This window comes from Phalacrocorax aristotelis, chromosome 5, assembly GCF_949628215.1.
Source record: "Phalacrocorax aristotelis chromosome 5, bGulAri2.1, whole genome shotgun sequence".
NCBI classification, from domain to species: domain Eukaryota; kingdom Metazoa; phylum Chordata; class Aves; order Suliformes; family Phalacrocoracidae; genus Phalacrocorax; species Phalacrocorax aristotelis.
The window spans coordinates 21251670-21265871 of NC_134280.1; the positions used below are offsets into that span (position 1 = coordinate 21251670).

At 36.9% G+C, this 14202-nt stretch overlaps 1 protein-coding gene across 1 annotated transcript in view; it reads right to left on the reverse strand.

Moving 5' to 3' along the window:
* The window catches only part of LOC142057402 (sodium channel protein type 2 subunit alpha-like), an 80648-nt gene extending 75464 nt beyond the window's left edge, over positions 1-5184 (reverse strand). The window contains exon 1 of the mRNA XM_075093337.1: positions 4983-5184. The gene's annotated coding sequence lies outside the window, so the exon portion shown is untranslated. The remainder of the gene's footprint in view (positions 1-4982) is intronic.
* Positions 5185-14202: the final 9018 nt, after the last annotated feature.

A 14202-nucleotide genomic window follows, 5' to 3' on the forward strand; every position in this document is an offset into this window, starting at 1 on the left:
GTATAGGGCTTCTTCATTCCTATGAGATAATGTCCTAATTTTGTAGTCTTCCAGCTTGATCCTTATCACTTAATCACTACACAATCACATAGCCATTCAAATGTAAATGCTCTTAACACTGGTAACTGTAGAGAAATCTCAGTGCTCAAGGAAATCATGTTGGTATCATGTTAACTGCTTCTGAGAAAAAAAATCCTGTGGTTTTACATGGGACAGGAAATTCACCTTCAGGTTTCCAAGATCACCACACATATATTTCAAATATGAATAAAAAGGGATAAAAATATTCTTGTATCAAAGTCTTGGTACAGTTACATGGTTGTACTTTGTGACTGGCTTTTGAAAAGTCGGTGAGTGTTGTTTGCTAAGTTGTTTGCTTTCATTTTAACATCTGAAGATTTCTGATATGGACATATTTAAAATTAGACCAAGAACTTTGATTTTCTGAGAGTATATTTTTAACCAACATAAATCTGGAATTCCTCAGTGTGTCCAAATATTAAAAGATAGTACAATAGCATGTAACAAAGGGCAGACTTTTCAGGACACTTGAACCAAAGTAGGCATGAATTTGGGACAGGTGGGCCCAAATTCAGTCAACATGGGCTCCAGAAACCTCTATTCCTATCCCAGGAATACCAGACAGTCAAAGGACATGGTTTACGAAAAATGATGGCACTTTTTTCCTCAATGAAAACAGTAGCCAGGCCACATAGTGCTATATTGCCCTATATAAAAGGTACTATTTTTCCTGTGAACAATTAATTTACGTTTATTCCTTGCTTATTTTAATTCTTCATTAGCATTTCTGCAGTGGTTTTGAATACAAACTTGTAACTTCTTAGAAACATATATATAAACATACAAAATGATATTTTATGGTTAAGCAGATCATGCAACAATTTGTGCTAGACCCAATTTTCACACACACACAAAAAAGGAAGTTTCTCGCTTTATATTGTTTTTCAGATAAGTTATGCTAAAGGACCAGAAACATTGCTCCCCTCTCATATTAAAAAGAAGGGCCTGATATTAAATAAGCAATGCCTAATTTAAGTGGAAATCATCTATAAATGGAAATTGCCTCCTATGTATTTCTAGCCAAAGATCTTCCTGTTAAGTGGTTATACTGGGGTATAGTAAAGAGGATCACAGAGACAATCATACTGACACCCTTCCAAGCTATTTTCCATATTAGCATCTGTGATATCTTTTCGCATTTACTACTGTCCCTCATACTTTCATTCAGGAAATCCTGCAAAGAAATATGAGGATGTGCCTGATGCAGTGCAGGTACAGGGTGTCAGCTCTATGTGCTGTTCAACTAACCTATAGATATGTAGTAACTTCAACACATGTGAAACACATCAGCTTTGCTGAGCAGGTAGCTCAACAGTACGGCATGTATGCAATCGATGTATCTGGGATGGGCCAGACTCACTGCATACGGACTACACAGTCAATATATGCATATTCCAGACATGATCATTTGATAAGGATATATGGCATCCAGCAAGTTGACAGATCAAGTCAGGAATCCAGAGAAATAGCAGGAAAAACAATTCCAGGTTGCAAAAAAGACCTGTGCACATGGTAGCTCTAGGATTACACTTGCCTAAGTAAAACTACTCAGTAAGACATCAATAACAATAAAGAATGAGAATTACTAGACAAATAACTAATCGGAGCATGAATAACCTTTTCCTTAGGGTTTTCACATGTGAAAGAGCCTCATAAAATCTTAAGTCCTTTAATTAAATTTTAACTTTTTAGTTGCTCTTTTTACTGTAAAACACATTCCTTGATCTGTCTTGGTAGAGTAAGTGAACAGTAATTTTTTGTAGGAAGACCTTACCAAGACTGGTGACCACTTTAAAGTTTAGCAACAATTTGAAATGACAGTTTTGGGGTGGGTTGGCTGGTGCTTTTAGTTTGTTCTTGTTTGGTTGGTTGAGTTTTATTTTTGTCATGGAAAGAAAATTTTGGGATGGATAATGAACAAATGAGAGACCAGATACTTTTGAGACCTAGAATTTAACTTGCTTACTCCTGCTTAGGATTACAATGATACTACCCACACATTATGGTTACTCAAGAGCATATGGTGCTCCTACTCTGTATTTATATCTCAAAGTAATGCAGTCCCTGCCTGAGCTGCTCTTATCACTAGTCCCTCTGCTTTACCTCATCATAAGAGAAGGAAAAATCAAGCAATAACACTATCACAATAATAAACTAGGCATTCCAGTTGTCCATAAAGAAAATTCTGATGAAAGCAGATGAACTGGTTGTAAGATACCAGCTCCAATATCGATGTCCTATGGGAGGACAGTCAATACCAAACTCAGAGGTGCCGTTGGCAATGTGCCTCAGAGCTTTTAATCAGGAGTGGTAGCTGTAATGAGTAACAGCAGCTTTTCACTGAAGAGGATGCAGTTTCCTACAGATGGATTTTATGGTGGTTGATACTTGATTTGATGGGCTAACTGAAGCCACAGCTCAGAGTGTGTATGTTTGTTCTGTACGCAGTCTGAACTAGTGAGCATCAATTTCATTATGATATTTTAAACCTTTTATTTATTCAAGTGAGGATGATAAACAATATTCCCTGCAAATGGCAACAGTGTATATTGCCAATTAACAGCTATAAGGTAAAAAAAATATTGAAAAGTTACACTGAGTAGCAAATAGGCTGATTAGACTTTTGAAAGTTGAGTTTCTAACTTCTAACTAGAACTTCTGATGAAGAACAGAGTAGCTGTAACTTCCTGAAAATAGCAATTTTCAGTGTTCAACAAATAGATCATCTTAACAAATAAAGTACCAAATATCAGAAACCTGCATTTATTTACCCTTAGGTTTAACTCAAGCAGAGTTCAAGCAATTTTTTCATCTGTAACCTTATGGCAAGAGCAGCAAATGGGTAAGAAGGGCCATGATTTTCGCTTTAGAGAACAAGGTCACAACTTTCTTGCCTTGTACAAAGAACTCTCTTAGTATCTGCTGTTCTCTGACCCATCAAAAGTTGTGGGGCTCCAGCAATGTAATTAATATATACCATACAGGTAGCAAATTACACAGGGCTGAGAACAGCAGCAGCAGAAGAAAATGGATACCATCAGTCAGGAAGTTCCATCTTACATCCCACTATCCTTTTGCTTCTAAAATCCTTAGTCTTCTGAGGGCAAATAAATTTATCTCCACATCTAATCTTCATAAGGTACAAGTTAACTCACCTAATGGTATCTAATGGAGAAAGAGAGGTGAAACCACAAAATGTGTCATCGGCATATTGATTAAAACCCCCATACTATCTATCCTTTCTCCTTTCCCTTGATCTCTCCCCACTCCAAGTTACCTGATAATAAAGAGAAATGACCAAATTCCCACTCTGACAGAATCTGAGAGGGTACAGGGGAATTGTTTTATGTTGTCCAATGAAAACATGTAAGTCTCTACCTCTGCTAGCATCTAGTATTATCTAAACAGAACTTTACAATACCAAGCTTAATTGGCACCGCTAAGAAAATCAGCATGGGCTTTTAACTTCTGCTCATTAGAGGGAAAAAATCACAAGCTAACACCAGAAGCATAATTTCTATAAATATCAAGTCCTAATAAACAACATATCTGTTTAACAGGTGCTATGAAGCTTCAAATCACTGCAGCAGCCCACATTCTAAACAATCTTTCCTCCCAAAATGGAGGTGTGTAAGAGAGCAAAAATTAAATATTAAACTGATAGAGTTAAAAAGTCTTCTTCTGAAACTATTTTCCTGACAAATCAATTATGAAAGCACCAACATGATGTGTTTTTAAAACAAACATCATCATCATTATTATTTATTTATTTTGAAGTTACACAAGGACACCACAGGCACACTGATTTGGCACCATAAAAAATACAAATTTAAAACTTCATGCTTTCATATCACTCTTTCAGGTACAGGCCTCACTTGCTACTCTGAGTACCACCTGAGATCCAATCCTGCTTTCTTTTTCTTATATGGATTGAGATGGTGATTTGTAAACAGTAGGCTCTTTATTCTGTTGTATGGGGTTTTGGCATTTTTTTTTCTACTCTTTTCTCTTGGAAATAATTTTCAAATTAATACTATGATAACATGTATAGTTTTAATGTGAATGTGTGTCTGTAGAACCACTACTGAAAAAGAATTCACATATCAAAGTGATCTTCAATAGATTTTTTTTACCTTTAATAACTGACTGCTTTAATTATTACCAATAACAATGAATGAGACAATAGATAAATGGAGAATAACATGAAATATAATAATTCTTGTGCTGATTTCTTCAAAAAGTCCTATTAAGAAGCATATATTAAGCTAGACAGTAATGTTACAGAGAAAATGAGAACTGTAGCAGTGTGGACCTCTGGTTAATTAACAGTTGGTGAGCCCACTCTCTCATACACAGAGACACACAGCCATGCAAAAAATCACACAGAAAGAAAATATTTCCTTACATATCTTTTACAAAATCTAGCTAATAAGGAGATTTCTTCAAATATCATATATATACCTTGAAAATAGCAGTAACAAACCACATAGATTTTATTCCTGGACCATCAGAATCTGAGATGCTCAGAATCTTATCAGACCTGGTGTTCCTGAGTCTGAATATCAGTAGATTTTCTTCTTAGGAAACAAGGTCACTCCTATAAAATGCTAGGAATTAATTTAGTATACCTTGATTATAAAATGATTTGATTTTGTAAGTAAGACTACTGCATCACAACATTACATTAAGAGTAAGAGGCCAGATATCAGATTTAACGAGGTTAAAATAAAAAAATCACACCACCATCACAATCAGTCAGTACAAAATGGCTTTGAATTCCCCATTCCATTTTTGACTGTACCTTAACAGCAAACCAGACGATACAATCCAATTCTGAAATGTGGAAAAGATCATATTGCTAAGATTTATTATGGGTACAATTAAATGTTTTGCTGGCTTACCTGATTGAAAGAGAATGACAAATCACTGCAAAGCCCAGCATCCAAAAATAATGTGATAATATGTGTCTCCTCCTGAAATAGTCCAGATTTCCATCCACAAAGCCTTACAAATTAATTACAATTTCTGTTTTCTCAGTGGAAAAGAAAACACAGAGACCTTTCCAGAATCCTCTCTGATTCTGCCTCCGCTTCCTGTTCTCAGCCTCACTCTATGGTACCCAACATATATCAGAAAACAGCTTATTAGGAGAAGGGGGGGTGAAGGGTGGGGGAATGGAGGGGGAGAAGTGAAAAAAATGCAGCACCTAACGTGGCAGCTCCACCTACTGGTAAAGATAATGAATACGTACAAAGCATCAGTTCATGAGGCATCTTTATCCCAGTTTATTCTGACCTACACTTCAAACAGCTCCTTTGTATTAAGTTCCTCCAGGCAAGAAGCAGAACAGACCAACAAAACCACACTGATTATTGAATAACCCCTTTAAAGACTTTTTCTTAAAATAACTAAATTCAAAAACAGTTGTCTATATCCATTCAGCAGAGGATTTTGCTTTAAATGTGCTGTTTCCTTTAAAAATGCATGGGAAGAGAGGAATGTGTGAATAAGGCAGCATAGACACTGCACCGCTAACCGATATATGCTGAACTTGCTGATTATCTTGTAACGTCTTATTCGTTAAATACTACCATGCATTATTGGCATCGTGCTAATTTCTCTTATGTGCATAAAATATACTATGCTTATGTAAAACAAAGCTCAAAGTCTTCACCTTAGACAGGATGCCTGGACCTGTGCAGATTTACATCTGGTTACCTAGGATTCCTCTGGCCATCCTGGGGAAAATTACTAGAGCAGTGGCTCCAACATCACCTGGTCCATGGGCAACATTATTGAGTGAATAATGTGCTTCAGACAACATATTATTTTGTCCTGCATGTCAGCTTGAGGAGTGCTGTGTCTGTGGAAAGCAAGATGCAGAAACACTGAGCAATGTCAGCCAGTGTGTGCAATATATTGACTCATAGCCTTGGGTTAGAGACCACTACAGTTCCCAGCTAATTTAAAATCAAGCTACCAGCTTTGTTCCGGCATGTGGGATTTAATGAACAAATGTTATTTCACAAAACAAGAAAAAACGTAGAAGAGACAATGAATATTTTGCTATCTGGTAGCTCCTGTATTTTCTCTAAGTACCTCTTAAGTGGTGGCTAGAGATAGCCCCGTTCTCTGTCCCACTGGTCACATACTCTGTTGTGGAAGCGGGGACTCCAGGACAGGCAGCACATAGCCAGCCTAACGGCGCTACCAAATCATAACCACACAAAGCAGCAGTAGTGGTAACAACTGCCTACAAGTGATGCCCCTTATCTCTAATATCAGCTAGATAGCGCTATTTAAATTAGCATACTTAAACCACAATCCTTAAACATTTGTGTTAATTTGTGAGTAGTTCTGTTGATTTCAGTTAAGCTTGCTGCGTGCTTGACAGATATAAATTCCAAATTCCCGAATTTGGCTAACAACAGCAAACAGAAATACATTTTCAGAGGACGCGTGTATTCTCCATGTACAGAATAATCTCTGTACATTAAGTGAAAGAGAAGTTCCCCAAGCTTGCAAATGCAGCTGCATTACTTTCCTTGTTTGTTTTTGTAAAACTGGGGCACATGGGGACACTCCTGATCACACTGTTCAAGCAAATCCCCCCTTTCATTTCAAAGAGATTTGAGGGTGTGAACATATACCACAGTTTTATAAGGGAAAAAAAAAAAGATTTGTTCTCCATTTGATTTCAGCATTTACATTTTCAGACTTTCAGAAGTTAAGATGAAATGTATTTTTAATAAAAATGTTCATTGTCTCTAAAGCATTGGGTTTACTTTCATAGGATTATGTTAATTTAGCAAACCCATGAATGAACAGAAGCTGATGTCTTCATTTTAAACTGCTTAGGAACATTGCTTTGCAACCATATTGTGTTTTGAAAATCAAACCAGTCCTTGGATAGGACTTTCATTTGCTTACATGCTGCATTTCTTTCATTTATTATTTTAAATCGTACACATTTTTCTTAGTGGTCTTTGGAACACTGATTTAAACAGTTCAATTATCGACCCTCACACTAAAAAAACAAAATCCAGAAAAGAAAAGTTTTGTTCGTAAAAATGATCATGCTACACAAAGTCATGGTAAACACTCATATGAATATGGCTCACGTATGGCTCATATTCTTTTTTAATCAATGTACCGTGTTGCCTGTATAGCGATTCAAATTCATTGAAACCAGTCAGGGGCTTTGATTTACTGAAACAGAGTTTGAACCATGTTCTTAAGAATTCCTTAGCACTTTTTAAATCTATCAGTGGAACAACAGGGTGGAAACAATTAACTATGCAATATACATAAATATGCATTTCTACTACAAATACATCAAACCATCTATATGGAACAAACGCCCCACACACCCCTAAATTTTTAAACATGAAAGTTGCATTAAAAAAAAGACCTTTCATCACAGATCTATATAAGATGTATATATGAAATACACGCTATGTATATGAAATGTACACAAATTGTGTACACAAAATCTCTCTCCCTCCATTCATCTGCCTCACTAGCTCCCACTGAACAGTGAACTGCCAGATCTGAAAAGCAGAAGTGGTCATTTAAAAGACAACAACAGACTGCTTTGGCAGAAGCCATTTGTAACAATATAAGCCTGGCACTTGTTTCAATTTAAATTATTAATACAACTTTTAATGAATTATCACTGAAAGTTCATTTCAGAAATTACATTTTAAAATATAACTTGAAAAGCCCTGACATTTCTAAATAATGTTTGTCTGGGAATCCTGCCCCAGGTGCAGTTATGCTCTAAGTAAAGCAAAGCTCTTCAGTCACTTTTGACTAAACAGCTGAAACAGAAATGTTGAAGTATCTTAGTTGCAAAGAGAAAAATAATTCTGAAGTGTTAAACATGAATGAATATAGCCCGTGTGAGGTCTCATATAAGGGCAAGCCCTGTACAAAGCTCACATGTAACTTCGCAACAATGCAGTCATCAGCTTGTTTTAACATCAATATTTGATTTTATTAATACCATTATTTTTGGACAATAATTCTCTTCAGTAATTCTCAGGCACTTTTGTGAACACTATACATTACACTGCTCATAATTTGTCAAATTAACACATACTTAAAAGTACCAAAATAGAAGACATGCTTTCATATCTATTCCTTTGACTACTTACCTGTATTAGCCTTTGAAAGGAACCTAAATTGCAGTATTTAGCTAAGTGTGATGGATCTGACTTTAATTCAAGGTCAAGACTGGCTGATCTAAGTGTATAAACGTATTTTTCTACCTTTGGTTTCTTTATTTTTTTCTTCTTTTTGTCTCTAGAGTGCAGAAAAAAATCATGCTTTTAATAAATTTTGTAGAGTTACTAGATTTTAGTTACTAAATTTTAGAATTACTAAAGCATATTTACAAGCCATGGACCTGCCATAGTGGCTTTCCAGCTAATAATCTGCACTTTTACTTCAGAATCTACTTTTACCTGACTCCCACTTAGGGTGGTAAGCAAAATTTAGGGAAGGCAATACACTCAACTGCAGTGGAAGAATCTGGTCTAACATTTAAGGAAGACCGGTGGTAGGCTTGCAAAGCAGTTCGACAATTTCTTTTTATTCAAAAACTCGTAGGTTGCACATGGAGAATTTAAAAACTGGGAAAGAAAATACGAAATGTGGCTAGTGGTCAAATGCTACAGAACAGGACTGCAGAACTTCCCGGGGTAAAGAGGAGCCTGAGGATATGCCTCAACTCCACATCCTTGCTGCATCATCAGTAATAACATAATATTCTGTTTGTATAGGATCACTTAAAAATATAAGGACTTCATAGTAACTTAAGCCCTTAACTGCTAAAATATTTTAACAGGCCATAGACCATGCTATCTGAAAAACTATCTGCTTTAAGGTATTCATAATAGTATCATAATAAAGATATGTGATTGGCAGTCTGTATTTTAATGGTTTCAACTTTCAATAATAATACAAAATTATTTTAACATTAATGTTACTAAATAATAGTTAGCTCCCTCCTATTCTTGGAGAAAAGCAATACAAAGGCCATACCCAAATGGCCTCAGACAATGTGGTCCCAATAATTCCATCGTTTTAGTAAAAATGAATTAAAAATAAGTCTCAAAGCATAAACCACCCCAATGACCTTCCATAAGTGCCTAAGTGCTTACAAAATAATGGCCTCTAGCTACAACTTTCCCATCATTCAGATGAACTACAATCACAATTATAAAATTGTTGAGTTGAACAAAATGTACACAACAATCACAGCTTAGAGATGTCTTGAAATATTCACATTATATACACAGTGTACCTATATACACAGACACTTGGAGTATATATAGAGGAGTAGGGATCTTGTGTACCTACATTCTGAATAAATAAGATCATGTGAGATTGATACCTGTTTAGTCCAGTGGTCTAAACATGGCCATACCACAGGCTTCTAAATTCAAGATAATTAGCAGCAGACGACAGTAAAATAAAACTGGTCAATAAAAAGACTTTTTTCGTATGCCAGTGATCCCCAAGCTAGAGGTGGGTCAGCTGGCACACTACCTGGTTGCAGGAGTTTCACAACCAACTTGGCACTGTTAATTACTTAGCGAGAGAGTTGGTGAGAAGTTCCGTAGGTTAACTGGAAAGATGTAGTTTTGCCACCATATATGTGCTAGATCTTTCTATCCTCCAGCATGTAGCAGGCACTGCATCTGCTGCTACAGAAGTAGTTTAGGAATTTCTGGGTGCTAGGAGCAATAGTCCTTCTAATCTTGTTCATTTTGCTTGACAGGGCTTTTTATGTCTATTTTGACATAAGACAGGAGAGTCTTAGAAGGCAACTAATTCATAAGGAAATACTTTTTTGCATGACATATAATATACCTTAAGAACTTACAGATATACAGGCCAACAGCCTAGGAGGATTCAGAAAAACGCTAGATATTTATGTGGGCAATAAGAGTTAGAAGAGGGAGCAGGTGCTGACTCAGATAATAAGGCTTCTGTATCTAAGTCTTGCAAGCTTCTTACATAACGTCCAGAACAAAAGGTATGTCTGTATCTCAGTTCCTCATCTATGGAATGGGGATAATAATTCCTGACTTCAGAAGCGGCTATTAAATTAATTTTGTTAGCCAACTGTGCTGTAGAGAGCAAGAGTGAAGAAGTATTTTAATATTCCCTGCAATGTCCAAAGAGGCCACCCAGGCATAGGAAGCTATTATTTTAGGCACTATATTCACAAGACACAGACCATGTTCAAAAGATTCTACTATATACATGACAAGACAAATAAACAAAGATGAAATGCAAGCAAGCAGTTTCAGAGTGAGCAAATACAATTTCAGATAGACAGATCTTAAGAGGTGGACAAATGAATTAAATGATACCTCAGCAACGAGTGCAGTAGTGCTCTCAGAGCTAGTAACAAAATCTAATAGCGTTCTCCCAGGACACCTATAAACACAGAGATTGCATTCATATGTTTTCATTCCATTTATTGCTACTGAGTCATGTGGTTTAATTGGTCAGATGAAAGGTAATCATCACTTGGAGAGAGGGGAGGTTTTGTTAAGTGAACCTCAAGTTATGATTTATTTATTTGCTAGTCTTCTAAAGCTGGAATGCCTAGAAGAATTGCTCTGTTTAATAACATATGCTTGCCCAGTTGATTTTGCATTACAAAGTTTCTCTGCATCTCACAGTACGCCTAGCAGTTATCTGCACTGAAAATAGTACCTTTATAATTAAATAGCGAAAATATACTACACTGGGATAGATGATACAAAATTTCAAACAATTGACTCTAATATGCTAAAGAAAAATAACTTTACCTTGATCTGCTTTTGGCCAAGAATGTTAAAGATACAGAACATGTAAACTGTTTGGTGCATTGAAACGTGAAGTAAGCATGAGTTAATGCCTTAGTGGTTCTCACTATAGGCATACTAATGTCTCAGAGAGCAAAAGTGGAAGTGATATGTACTTTCAAAAACTGTTGTACACATTCCTCTTCAAATCTGTCTTCACCGTTGGTCATGAAAAGTGACTTCAGTGTTAGCCCCAGGCAGGCAAGAAATGACTGGCTTCACATTTTTAAAATATTATGAATGGGATTTAAAATATTCCCTTCTTCAGAAGTAATTATCAAGACCAAATAGTTTTCATTACATAGAAAAATGTTCAGAAATCTTTTAAATTCCAAAGCTATCTTTCTTCTTAGGTGGAGGTAAAAAAACTGGCAGCCTGTACAAATGCACCTCAGATGCAAAGATTTTAAATATGAAGGAAACGTAACAAAATGAAAAGATTGCTGATGTTTAGCAGCCACCAGCATAATTTCTATTAAAGTAACTCTGGAGCAGGGAAAAAAATAGGCCTCATGTTTAGGATCATCATAAAGTTCAGTTTCACTTCAATGAGTAATTTGCAAAGGTGACTCTCAGACTTTAAAGGCAAGAATGATAGGCTTTAGGATTTCATCAAAACTAAATAACAAAGGCTGATAACTTTTGATTCAGATCAATTTATGTCTTTTAATAAGACAACACATCAAGGAACCATGAGCCTTCACTCTGCAGACCTGTCTTTTGCCTTAGCAATTTACAGATTCAGTTCTAGAGTTTGAGAGTTAAGAGATTTATGGATTTAAAAAAACAATAAAAAGACAAAAAAGGAAAAGTAAGAGTTCTAAATATGTGAATTAGCGATTTCTTTGAGGCATGTAAAGGACAGGCACAGATAAGCGTCTGCTGGCCAGAACAGCTACTGGCATTGCTCCTTAGGCTTAACATCCCATGCGCTGTGGAAACTGGAGTTTGACCTTTTGCTCCATCTCTTCTGGGTAAATGTTTTTGCATGATTTAATAGAATGGCTAGTTTTTATGCAGATGACTCTTAGCCATGCTCTGAGAGGCAAAGAGAAATTTCTGGTAGAAATGAGCTCCATCAGCATGGTTGAATAAGCAGAAAGATCCTTCTAGCTATCCTAGTTTTAAGACACACAAAAAAATCAGAAAATGAGATTTGTTCAATGGATATTTGTTTTCATTCCTATATAATTACTATTAATATGATTAATAAAACCATGAATGAACCATGTTTGCAGGTGTTGTTGGAGAGCTTTGGTAGATTTAGAATCAGCTCTGAGAGATTTACTGGAATTTGCTGATTCTCACAGTGCTCTTCTGAATTTTTCGTAGAAAAACTCTATTTTCTCACATACTTGTAACTGGGCAAGTTTGTGCAACTGAAAAATGTAGCTTTTATAAGAAAATGTAAACTTAGAAAATTCTTGTGAATTTCAGCAGGTGGGGGTTTTTTTGTCTTTGACTTATTACGGCATTTTATTATGGTATATGAGAGATATTGGCTGGCTGGCCGAGCCCAGAGAGTTACGGTGAATGGAATTAAATCCAGCTGGCGGCCGATCACAAGCAGGGTTGCCCAGGGCTCAGTTTTGCGGCCAGTCTTGTTTAGTATCTTTATCAATAACCTGGATGAGCAGATAAAGTGCACTCTCAGTAAGTTTGCAGATGACTCCAAATTGGGCAGGAGTGTTGATCTGCTTGAGGGTAGGAAGGATCTGCAGAGGGACCTGGACAGGCTGGATTGATGGCCCAAGGTCAACTGTATGAGATTTCACAAGGCCAAGTGCCGGGTCCTGCACTTTGGTCACAACAACCCCATGCAACACTACAGGCTTGGGAAAGAGTGGCTGGAAAGCTGCCCGGTGGAGAAGCACACAAGGATTCTGGTTGACAGCTGGCTGAACATGAGCCAGCAGTGTGCCCAGGTGGCTAAGGTGGCCAACAGCATCCTGGCTTGTATCAGGAATAGTGTGGCCAGCAGGACTACAGAAGCAATCGTGCCCCTGTACTTGGCACTGGTGAGGCCACACCTCAAATCCTGTGCTCAGTTTTGGGCCCCTCAGTGCAAGAAAGACATTGAGGTGTTGGAGCGTGTCCAGAGGCAGGCAACAAAGCTGGTGAAGGGTCTGGAGAACAAGTCTTATGAGGAGCAGCTGAGGGAACTGGGGTTGTTTAGTCTGGAGAAGAGGAGGCAGAGGGGAGACCTTATCACTATCTACAACTACCTGAAAGGAGGTTGTAGTGAGGTGGGTGTTGGTCTCTTCTCCCAAGTTACTGTTGACAGGGTGAGAGGAAATGGCCTCAAGTTGTGCCAGGGGAAGTTTAGATTAGATATTAGGAAAAATTGCTTTAGTGAAAGAGCAGTCAGGCATTGGAACAGGCTGCCCAGAGAGGTGGTGGAGTCGCCATCCCTGGAGGTGTTCAAAAAACATGTAGCCATGCACTTCAGGGCACGGTTTAGGAGACATGGTAGTGTCGGGTTGATGGTTGGACATGATGATCCTAGAGGTCTTTTCCAACCTTAATGATTCTATGATTCTATATTATCGTATCTCATTTTTATTGTACTCTTCACAGTGGATACAGAAAAGCAAAGCTAGCTTTGCCAGTGATCTTTACTATTGAGATGTAATTATCATATACCTACAGATTAAAGAAGTGAGAGAGTCATAGACTGTAGAAGGATTAAGATTACGGGGGGCGGGGGGGGGGGGAGGAACCAACAGAATAAAGGCTTCTCTGAGTTTGGGAGAGAGAAAATAGTGTTTCTAATGGAGCTGAAATGCATGATTCTTCCCAGTACTCTTTGAACTAAATGGTTACTTTACCACTAAAAATTAGATACTAGAATTACTGTAAGTAATAAAGATTAATACAATCTCCAAATCTTTTGTAATATTTTTATCTTACTAAATATTTTGGACTTTCCTAATTCAGATGATCTTGATTTTTTTTAGATAGCATATAAATTCTTGTTTGGTTTATGAAGTAGGTTGAAGTAATACTTTGCATTTTAATGTTACATACAATGAAATGATTGTTTTGTGAAAAGTACATTCAAGAAGTGACTTAAATGAAGTAGGATTTAGAATATCAACTTCACCAATTTAGGCCTATATAAGGCCTATACTAATTCATGGTGCATTTCCATAATTATACAAAGTTGTCAAAGTATATTCAAACGTATTTAAGGTTGCATGCACTTGGGAATCTGGGCATTTTGAAGTGCAAGTTCCTCCTGGACGGCCAAGACGCGCTT